At 35.5% G+C, this 10,014-nt stretch overlaps 1 long non-coding RNA gene across 1 annotated transcript; it reads right to left on the bottom strand.

Annotated features, from left to right (window-relative positions):
- Positions 1-6,060: 6,060 nt before the first annotated feature.
- Positions 6,061-7,318, bottom strand: LOC127087752 (uncharacterized). The gene is made up of 2 exons (XR_007790013.1): positions 6,876-7,318; positions 6,061-6,512 (listed from the first exon to the last, which is right to left on the bottom strand). It is a non-coding gene; the product is annotated as an uncharacterized LOC127087752 (long non-coding RNA).
- Positions 7,319-10,014: the final 2,696 nt, after the last annotated feature.

The raw sequence follows: 10,014 nt of genomic DNA, 5'->3' as shown, positions 1-10,014 counted from the left end.
AGGGTTCATAAAGTACTTAAGGAAATGGTGCTAGGTTATATCATTTCAACAGAGGGGTTCTTTCTCCAGGGGTGTCGAAATGGTCATGTTGAACTGAACCTGAGGACTTAGAATATTTTCTCAGAGTATGTCCTCAGAAGTTCGTCTACATTCTCAGGAATTCGATGAAGGATGCACAATCGACCGTGGCAGTTGGAAGCGAAACGTTGTGATCAAATTATGTAACTGTCTGTTAATCTTATCCATGCAGTAAAGACATGTGGAGGCAAGCCAGAAAGATGAAGCCATGTAATTAGATATGTGTCGATTGCTAGGAATAGAGTTGTTGAAGACAATTATTTATGTATTACTATATATAGATATTCTAATGTTAGGTTTCATGGTGGCAAATCATTATAAAAAACTTTATACACTCAAAGTACGCAGACGATAATGAGAAACGAGTTAGTGAGAAAAATGTATGATTTTGCATACCATCCTTTATATATTTAAGCAAACTATTGTATTTTTTTTACTTTTTATACTCTTACCCAAAAATTTATATTTCTTTTACTTTCAATTTTATAAGGATTTCGATCTTGTCGAAATCCCTTTGTTTTCTATACAAGTTTACTTTACTTTCTTGAAAAGTTAGAACTTATGTTACATTTACAATAAACAGTTGAACATCCTTTAAAGAATTTATACACACATGTCATAGGATTCACTAGTTGATCATGCAAGTAAACTTTTTAAAAGAGACTAGTGATTGCTTACCAAAATTAAAGATAAACAAATTGACACACTCAATGAGACATTGTGCTAAAAAATTTAAGTTCACAAGTTTTATGTTTTTTCTTTTAAAAATTATTCTTTATGCATGAAATGTTCTTGATATTTTTGAGTGTATGCGTTTAAGAAGTGGAAAAGATTTGCCTAAACTAACATGTTCTCCTACGGATAATACTACTTCTAATTCACAGAATAATCCTCAAAATGCAGTAGAACAACCAATCAGATCGACGGTTGAAGATATGATTATTTCAATGTCTGTTAGAATAATTGTTCCAGTGGCGTCGTCGACACCTATTTTGTTGATGCCGGCATAAGGGGGAATACCCCATCATAACTAGGTAGTCTCCAATTTAACCCTATTGTCGTAAGGACAACCTTGGGAGACCCTAGGATACCATTTTGTCCAAGTTTTACACTTTTTATGGGCGACAGAGAGTACTCATATGGTATGGCACAAGAAATGACGACATGCCTTCATTCAAATGTGTCAACTTATGCAGATAACACAATGGTTGTTATGCCACCATTTAACCCATATCTTGCATCAAGTTCAATAATAAATAACCTTAGTCGAACGACGCCATTATCAGGAGGATCAAATTATGCCCCCAAGCGACTTCGAATTTGAATATGACATCCCTTATGTCTCTGAGGAAGCAAATGGAAGAAACTAACCATGAAATGGTTAACATGTTGACTCAACGGATTGGTACAATGTCAATCCCTTAATATAGAACACAAACCAAAGTTATGAATTATTGGCTAATTAGATGGGTCGAATAGATGATTTATTCGGCACCCCTCAAGCTTATGCAAGGCCAACTCCTCAAATCTCAAATTACAGGCAGGTAGAGACACCTGACAATGGGTAAGCCCCTATTAGCAAAGGGCAACAACAAGGGGGACTTCGACACACTGAACCTCCTACAACACATAGAGAGGATGAGGAATACATAGGTAAAAATAACCCAAGGACAATAGTGGTGAATATAAACCAAGATGTTGACCAAATACTTTAAAATGTCCAACAAAATAACTTTTGGGGGTAAAACATTATAGAAAACATGGTTGAACAGATCCTTGTCGAAAATGGCCTTAATGTTGGCCTACATATGCTTAACTTCGTGTCACCTTTGTTTGAGAACGTTCGAAATGCGGAACTCCCTAGGGGATGAAGAGTCCACAAGTTCAACAAATTTGATGGTGAAATAAATGAGTCTACAGTCGAACATGTCACTAGATATCAGACTGAGGCAAGCGACATAGCCAATAATGATAATTTGAAGATGAAATACTTCCTAAACTCTCTAACGAATAATTCATTTACATGGTTTAACATACTCCCTCCTTATTCCATACATACTTAGAGTCAATTAGAGAGAGTGTTTCATGAATAATTCTACATGGGCCAGTAAAAAATTATCCTTAAGGAACTGGTCAGCGTTAGGCATAAAATGCCCGAGTCAACTGATAAGTACTTGAACATGTATAGACTCCTTAAAGTAGGTACTTTAGGCAAGTCCATGTACATGATTTGTTTAAAATGGTCGTAGGGGATTTAGACTATTCCATTAGGAAAAAGTTAGATACGCAGTATCTTAAGGACATGGCCCAGTTGGCGGACGAAGTTCACCAAGTTAAGCGATTAAAAGCTGAGAAAGCCAGGTCAAATAAGTATAACAAAAAAGTAAAGGTTGCTTATGTAAAAACATATGGTTCTTTTGAGTCAGACTCATTCCACGAAGGTGTCGAGGAGAGCGAGATCCATGTGGTAGAACTAAAGCCAAAACCTCCATATGTTTGTAAGTTGTTAAAACAATCGAACAAAAAAAATCCCGTCAAACCTAGAAAAAATGAGAAATTTGTTACCAAAACATACACTTTTGATATAACAAAATGTGACAAAATGTTTGATATATTGGTTACTGATAGGAAGATTATAGTGTTTTCGAGCCTAAAAACTCCCCCATTAGAGAAAAGAAAAAGAGAGGTTTTTGTAATTACCATATTTTTTTAGGTCATAAAACTTCTCAATGTGTGCTTTTTAGGGACTTGGTGTAGAAAGTGCTTAAGGAGGGAAAAATGGAATTCATAGCAAAATCAAAAGCTTCAATGCTAGTGGGCTCTGACCCCTTTCAAGTTGAAGAGGCGCTTTTTGCTGAACCTGTCGAAATCCTGATGGTCTAAGCTAATGATGGCTTGGACATGGAGGTCAAACCAGTTGGAAAGGATATCGCTGAAGGCACCACTGAAATGATGAAAGTAGTTTTTCCTCGGGTTGAAGAGGAACTTGTTAATTTCTTAAATTAATGCAAACTAAGCAAACCCAAGGTAATATTGTGCCCCAGGTGTAGCGTAGTGTTTGATGAGAAGGTTGCAAAGGATCTTGAAACTACTAGGCCTTCAGACCCAAGGAAGGATGACTGAGGTGGATTAGCATCTCAATTTAGTTTTGACAAAAAGAGGTGTTCCACATAAGAACTACGACTTCCAGCGGAAGTTTGGGAACTATTATAGTACTTACGTGCCTCCTTCAAATGCACCCAAAGGAGAATGGACCAGTCGTGTGAACACCAGTGAGTCCCCAACCAATAAAAGTGGAAAGTGGTTGATACGGGAGTGGGATCTTCCTACAATGACAACTCTCATGTGTCGAAGAGGTATTCTTATGGCCCTCAGAATTATAAGGGGAAAATCCTATGACGAAAACCCAATGGAATCGACACCAAAGAAACAAAAAGGTTGCTTATGAGGCCTGATGACTTCTCGACAAGTGTACCAATAATGTCGCAATAATAAAATAATTGAATCCACATGGATTGTTATTTAACAAGACAATAATATTATGGAATATATAAAAAAAATACTAAATAGGGGGTTTTCAGGTTTGGATTATGAAAAGAAAATAATGTGTTCTGTCAATAATGCGAAAGTGGTCATGTTTTATGTAGAATCCCATATTTCTCTACTGTTCAGTTTGATGTATTGCATAAATGGTATTGTTGCTATAATTTCACGGCGAATTAACAAAATCGCTATACCCAATCCCTTTGTGTATAGCCCACTAATATATACTCGGAGCTTTTTATGCCTAGTCCACCAGCGTAAGTAAGATTAGACAATGTAATAGAATGTTAATTCCTAAGCCACTACTTGAGGTCTCATATCCTTAATAAATCGGCGTAAGCACAACAATTGCCCTAGGTCCAACATATATCTCAATAGTATTGAAATAGTTTCATCAAACAACACCTAACCTAAAGAGAATTAGCCACTCATAATTAGAATTACATACCAAATACAAATAAGAGGGTAGCATAAGAGAACCCTTGAATAATTGACCTCCAATGGATCCAAATGCTCTCCAAATAAGCCTTATGGTGTTGTAAATCGTCACTTTCAGTCTAAAACGCAGAACCCTTGAAAAAAGTACCAAACTTCCCCTTTTAAAGCAGTCAGAATAGGTCAAAAACGCATTAGAAAAAAACCAAGAAAAAGTACCATCGCGCGCGTTATAACTTGCATTATGCGCGTGATGGTGACTTTGCTTTTCTATCACGCGTGCAATGTTGTGTGATGATGCCCGTGATTATTCCAGTAGTTGTACGCTTTGGCTCCTTTTTCCACTTGATTTTCACCAAGTCCTTATTTCTCCATACTTGATCATTTTTGCATCTTTTTTTGGCCTTTATTCCTCATTTTTTTGCTCATATTTAACTTATTTTAATCTGTTTCTTCTACCGAAAACATGCAATGACAAAGTGTCATCATAACCCCAAACTTGAATCGTTGTCTGTCCTCAAATAACTTGCCTGCACTACTGTTGTACCCCAAAATTTATCCTCCCCTTTTTATTTTTCATCTGGAAAATAACTTGAGAATCATTTAAACACTCTCATGTTTCATGTATATGCATAAACCATTTATTCATATCCAGTGGTTGATCATTGTGGATTCAAAGTTCTTGGTTTGCAAGGCTAGGGTTTTGGAGCAGATAAAACCCTAAAGGCTCAACTTAGATATTCATTTGTTTGTAGTGGATGCAAAATCCTAAGGATTTGATATGTGAAGCTTAGGCTCCATCATGTACTCTCCAAAGGGGTTTAAACCCTAATTTTCTAATGATTGGGTTATAAGGCTTCATGGTTGACCCGTGGTCCTATCTTGGCCTCTAAACCTTAGTTGGGGATTCATACGTTGAAACTTGGTTGAGAAGCATCATGCGTCATCCAAGGCTTTTGATTGAAGGATATGTTTTTAGAAACCCTAACTTTAGTTGCTTGAAGGTCCACACAAGTAAGTAATTGACGGAGGCATCTTGGTTGGAATAAAACCCTAATCCATTTGGGGAGGGCTCATGCCCATCATCTTGTCCATCTCATCCACATCATCGTAGCTTCTGCAAAGTCTTATCTTCTATGCATGTGGTGTGGGTTGCTAATCATTGGTCCATAAGCTCATGCTTGCACCATTTCTTTAATTTTTGGGGCCTTGGTCAGCTTATGATCCAATCTAGGTCTTCATTTTTGGTCCATCTATGTTTGACCAAGATTCATGTCCATCTACACAAGTCCTTACAAGGAAACCCTCTTACAGTTGACGTTGATCAACTGTTGACTTTTTGATCAACCAGTTGACCAAAGTCAACCACTTTCTATAAGTCATTTTCCAATCATTCCACCTTATACAATTCCATCACATTCCTTGACAAAATCAACATGCTTTATGTATCATGGTTATTCATTTCATCCTAAAACCAATTTTAGGCCAAACTACACTTCATGATATATTAAGCCATTCATTTTCTTTTCATGAATCAATGCATATTCCTTGGTATTATACAAGCAAGAATTCATTTCTTTTCAAGCTCTTCATGACAATCATCACCATCTTTTACTTCATACATACCATGCATATTGAATTAAAATTGGTTCACTTTGTTCATGATTGCTTAAGAAAGTAATTTGAACTTCCTAATGTCATTCACATTCATTCATACATCCATTTCAAGAGGTGAATTCAAACCTTTGAATTCACTAGTCCATTTCCACCTTCATTTATCATACATAAAGTTTTGGTCCATTTTCGTACATGGAATTCTACACTCACACGTAGATGGAGTGAAAGGAATGTGGGAAAGTTGTTTGAATTGATCACCAAAGATCATATTGCATACATGATTTTAATAGTCATTACATCTCCTCCAATTCATATCTTTTTCGAACATTACAACCTTCCAATTACATTAAACCAAAACAATTCAATTTGAAGCAAAATTGTAAACCATTTACAAAATCACAACCATGTTCATTCCATTTGAAGCAAAATTACCAAACCATTCCAAAAGCAAGCATGAACCAATGGCTAACCTAAGTTCCTAAACATCAATATTTAACCATTTGTTTTAATTTACAACAATTAAAACAATTACACACGACCAATCCAAACTTTCATTGATTCTCCATTTCCTACTTAAAATTCAAATTCAAGAACCAAGCACATAATCATTGTTAATACCTTACACGTGAAGAAAATCCAAAAAATATAAGCTTGTGACCTAATGTTCTAACATCTAATCCAAATTCCTAAACATTAACATCCGCCATCTTCATGCTTCGTATCTCCATTTCCTTCAAAGCGAACCCTTTTTCCTCCATAAATCATCTATAATACCAAGAAGAAAACAACATCTTTAGATTCTCATTCATTTCCAAACATGGCATGTTCATCATTCAAACCTACATTCAAGGTATACCAAATACATTAACACATAATTCAAAGTTTCCAAGCCTAAACACTCATTCATTAGTTTCCATAATATTCATGTTGTCAAGCATAAATACACTCTCTCCTTCAAGAACAACAATAGTTCTTGACAGATAACCAATTTCCAACTAATTTCCAATGACAACTTAACCATTAAAGAGTATCAGAGTTGAGATTAATGGAAAATCTAACTAACTCCAACTATCATACAACAAAATTGCAACTAATTGCAGAATCGTAACAGATTTCTGAATTTGAAAACCGTTTTGGCATTTCGGTTGCATTTCATTTGGAGTTTGATAACAGAAATTTAAAAGGCTATAAAAGGGACTCACTGTGAGCAAAAGAGGGAGTTCGGGATTTCATCACAGAATGAACTCTTCACTTATTCAATCAGAAACAAATCCAAGAATCACAGAGAAATCCAATAAACAAAGCACTCATCACTTCCAATCTCTTTTCGACTCAGAATTCACGGAAGTACGGACTTCATTCTAACGCTTCCACCATATTTTCTCACAGTGATTCCCCGTAATTCCTCGCATTAACTTATTGCGGGATCAATGTCGTTCCCGCACAAGATCTAGAAGAAGCGCAACACACGTCAGAGAAGAAGAAGGAATATACACCGAGTCAAAGCAGAGCGTAGAAAAGAGAGGATTCAAATAGTTTTGTTCGCCGAAGCTTTGAGCCGGTAAGTCTTTCTTCCTTCGCTTGCTTCAAGTATCGATGCCACGCCTTAGAACATAATTTTTCTCACCGTTCATCCCCAATATCAGGTTTGGGCCTAAGGTCTAAAAGGGGCCTGCTCATACGCACCCCCTTCATAGAACTACGTCTCCGTTTGGCCTTGGAATGAGGCTTTTTTGAAGATTGTTTTCGGTTGGGCCTAAGGCCCAACGAGTTTTTTGTCCTGGTGCTTCTGGCACATGGGCCTGCGCCCCCTTTCCTTCAAAGGCCCATGTTCTAGTTTCATATTTTGTTATTTAGTGTTAACTAGAAATTAGATTAGTTTAATTAGATTTTAATCTTGATTAGTTAATTATAATGATAGAATTCCTCTAGAATTTTAGTTAGATATTATAGTTAATTAGAGGATTAGGAGTTAATTAGGTGATTAGAATTTTTAGGAATAAATTGATTAGTTTAATAGATTTTTAGAAATAGTTAAGAATATTTTGATTAGAGATTAAACTTGATTAGAGATTAATTAACTTAATATGTTTTAGAAATAGTTAAGAATATTTTGATTAGAGATTAAACTTGATTAGAGATTAATTAACTTAATATGTTTTAGAAATGGAAATAATTGGATTAGATTAGAATTTTAGGATATTTATAATTGTTTATGATTTAGATTATTTTAATTTGCATGATTAGAAAATTAATCCAATATCAATATTTTGTGAAATGATCATTTTGTCCTTAAGAGGCTTATTTTGATATTTTAACCATTTAACATGACATATTCCCATAGGATTAATTTTGACTTAGAATTTCAATCAAGTTTCAACAACTACATGATCCCTTAGGTTAATTTGAATAATTCTAACCATTAAATTATGATTAACCTAGTTTTCAAAATCAAATCAAACCCTCGATTCAAGTTGATCAAAAGCAATTTTGATTAACTAAATTATTTGATCTTGTATAATCTCACAGTCTAATTGGAGTGACCAAAAGACCCTTGATCACTTAATAATACTTTTTCTGTAAATTGTGGAGCTCGAAGCCTTAAGTTAGACTCTCAATCAAGGCATCCTCAAGCATACCAAGCAGCGAATTATACAAGATAAATCAAAGGTCAACACTTGGTAAAGACGATTCAAATTGTACGATACGAGCCTTAAGTAATATGGAATGATGAGACGGAGTTTCTCCTATCCTTGTCTAAAGCGACTTTGCGTACGGGGTGTAGGCCCTAGCTATTCAAAGTGTTTGCCCTATTCATAGACTTTAGTGCAATACGAATCGAGTAAACTACCAAGTCTTCTTCATATAAAACAACATCAAGGAGCAGCAATGCAGATTCTTCTCCAACAAACTTGTCAGTTATATGAAGTAGCATGCGCCATGATCCTTAAGTAAAGAAGAATGATGAGACGGAGTTACTCTTACCCTTGTCTAGAGTGACTCCGCGTACGGGGCATATGCCCTAACTATTTAAAGCATCACATTTATTCATATACTTTAGTGTGATTCTTATCAATCAACTGTCAAGTCTCTCCTTATTCCATAATCGATCAATCATCTTCTTTTGCCTCATCAATCATCTTGTTTTTAGCCCTAGTGGGCTGAACTACGAAAGCTCTGGTTTCCTTATTGCACTATAAGGATACGTAGGCAGGAGAATTCAAATTCTCCGCGAGCTACCCTATTTATTAATCATAACCAATCATTCTTCATTCATTCAATCAATACCATCTTTTGAGATCAAATATACTTCTCCTTGGACTCCTTGTACATCCATTTAGGACGACATAACAGCAGTCTACCTCATGAATCAAAAGTTGTTTGGATCATCCCCAAACATTTAATTCATTCTTTTTGGCTAAGACAGTGATTTTCATTTCGATTCAGAGTGTATCTCTTTCATGAATCCAAGATACCATTCTTCTTTGATCTCGAACTATTTGTTCCCCAACTAGTGGTATACTGTTCCTTGTACACAACAATATTTTCTTTTGGACCCCGATGTAGTACCCCAAAATTTGCCCTCCTTTTCGCTTTTTCATCTGCCTATAACTCGATATCCATCTAACCTCATTCATACTCATTCACATTCATTCATTCATTCATTAATGATTAACATCTGCTAACAGGTATCATGGATTCAGGGTTTTATGGTTGATAAAATTGAGGTTCTGGATTGAGGATTATGGAATTATGCATCATATGGATTGAAACCCTGATTCATGGCTTGGCTAGTCGAGGAGCTTGTGCATGACCTTTGGTTTAGTTGACGTTCACCTTGTTTGATTCATAGCATTAACATGAGTCATTTGGTCCAGGATGTTCTGGTCTATATTCGGTTGTCAATGAGAAAATACACATTTTTTTACCCGGGTTGACTCTTGGTCAACTATTGACTTTTTGGTCAATCAGTTGACCAAAGTCAACCGTCTACCTTTGAATCCTTTATCATGAAATCCATAATCATTTCATCATTTTTCTTTAACCGAATAATTTTAGACAACGTTTTTTATTTATAAATTAATTTTGACATCTCTTTTATTATTAGAATTTCTTGTTGACTTGATTTTATTAGTGAACCTTTTAAGCCCAAAACTAAATCCATTCTTTAAGCCCATTAAAATCTAATCCCATTTAACAACTATCCATTTCATATTGTAGCGGTAAATTCATGACCATTAAGCTACGGATAAACTTAACGTCAATAAAACCAGAGTCGCCACCGCGCTTTTATTGTTTCCAAAGGAAAAGGGAAAAGTACAAACAAAACCCAAAGATAAG

This window comes from Lathyrus oleraceus, chromosome 5 (assembly GCF_024323335.1).
Source record: "Lathyrus oleraceus cultivar Zhongwan6 chromosome 5, CAAS_Psat_ZW6_1.0, whole genome shotgun sequence".
Lineage (NCBI taxonomy): Eukaryota > Viridiplantae > Streptophyta > Magnoliopsida > Fabales > Fabaceae > Lathyrus > Lathyrus oleraceus.
The sequence above is the reverse complement of the archived record's forward strand: the minus strand, read 5'-3'. Positions and strand labels throughout refer to the sequence as shown.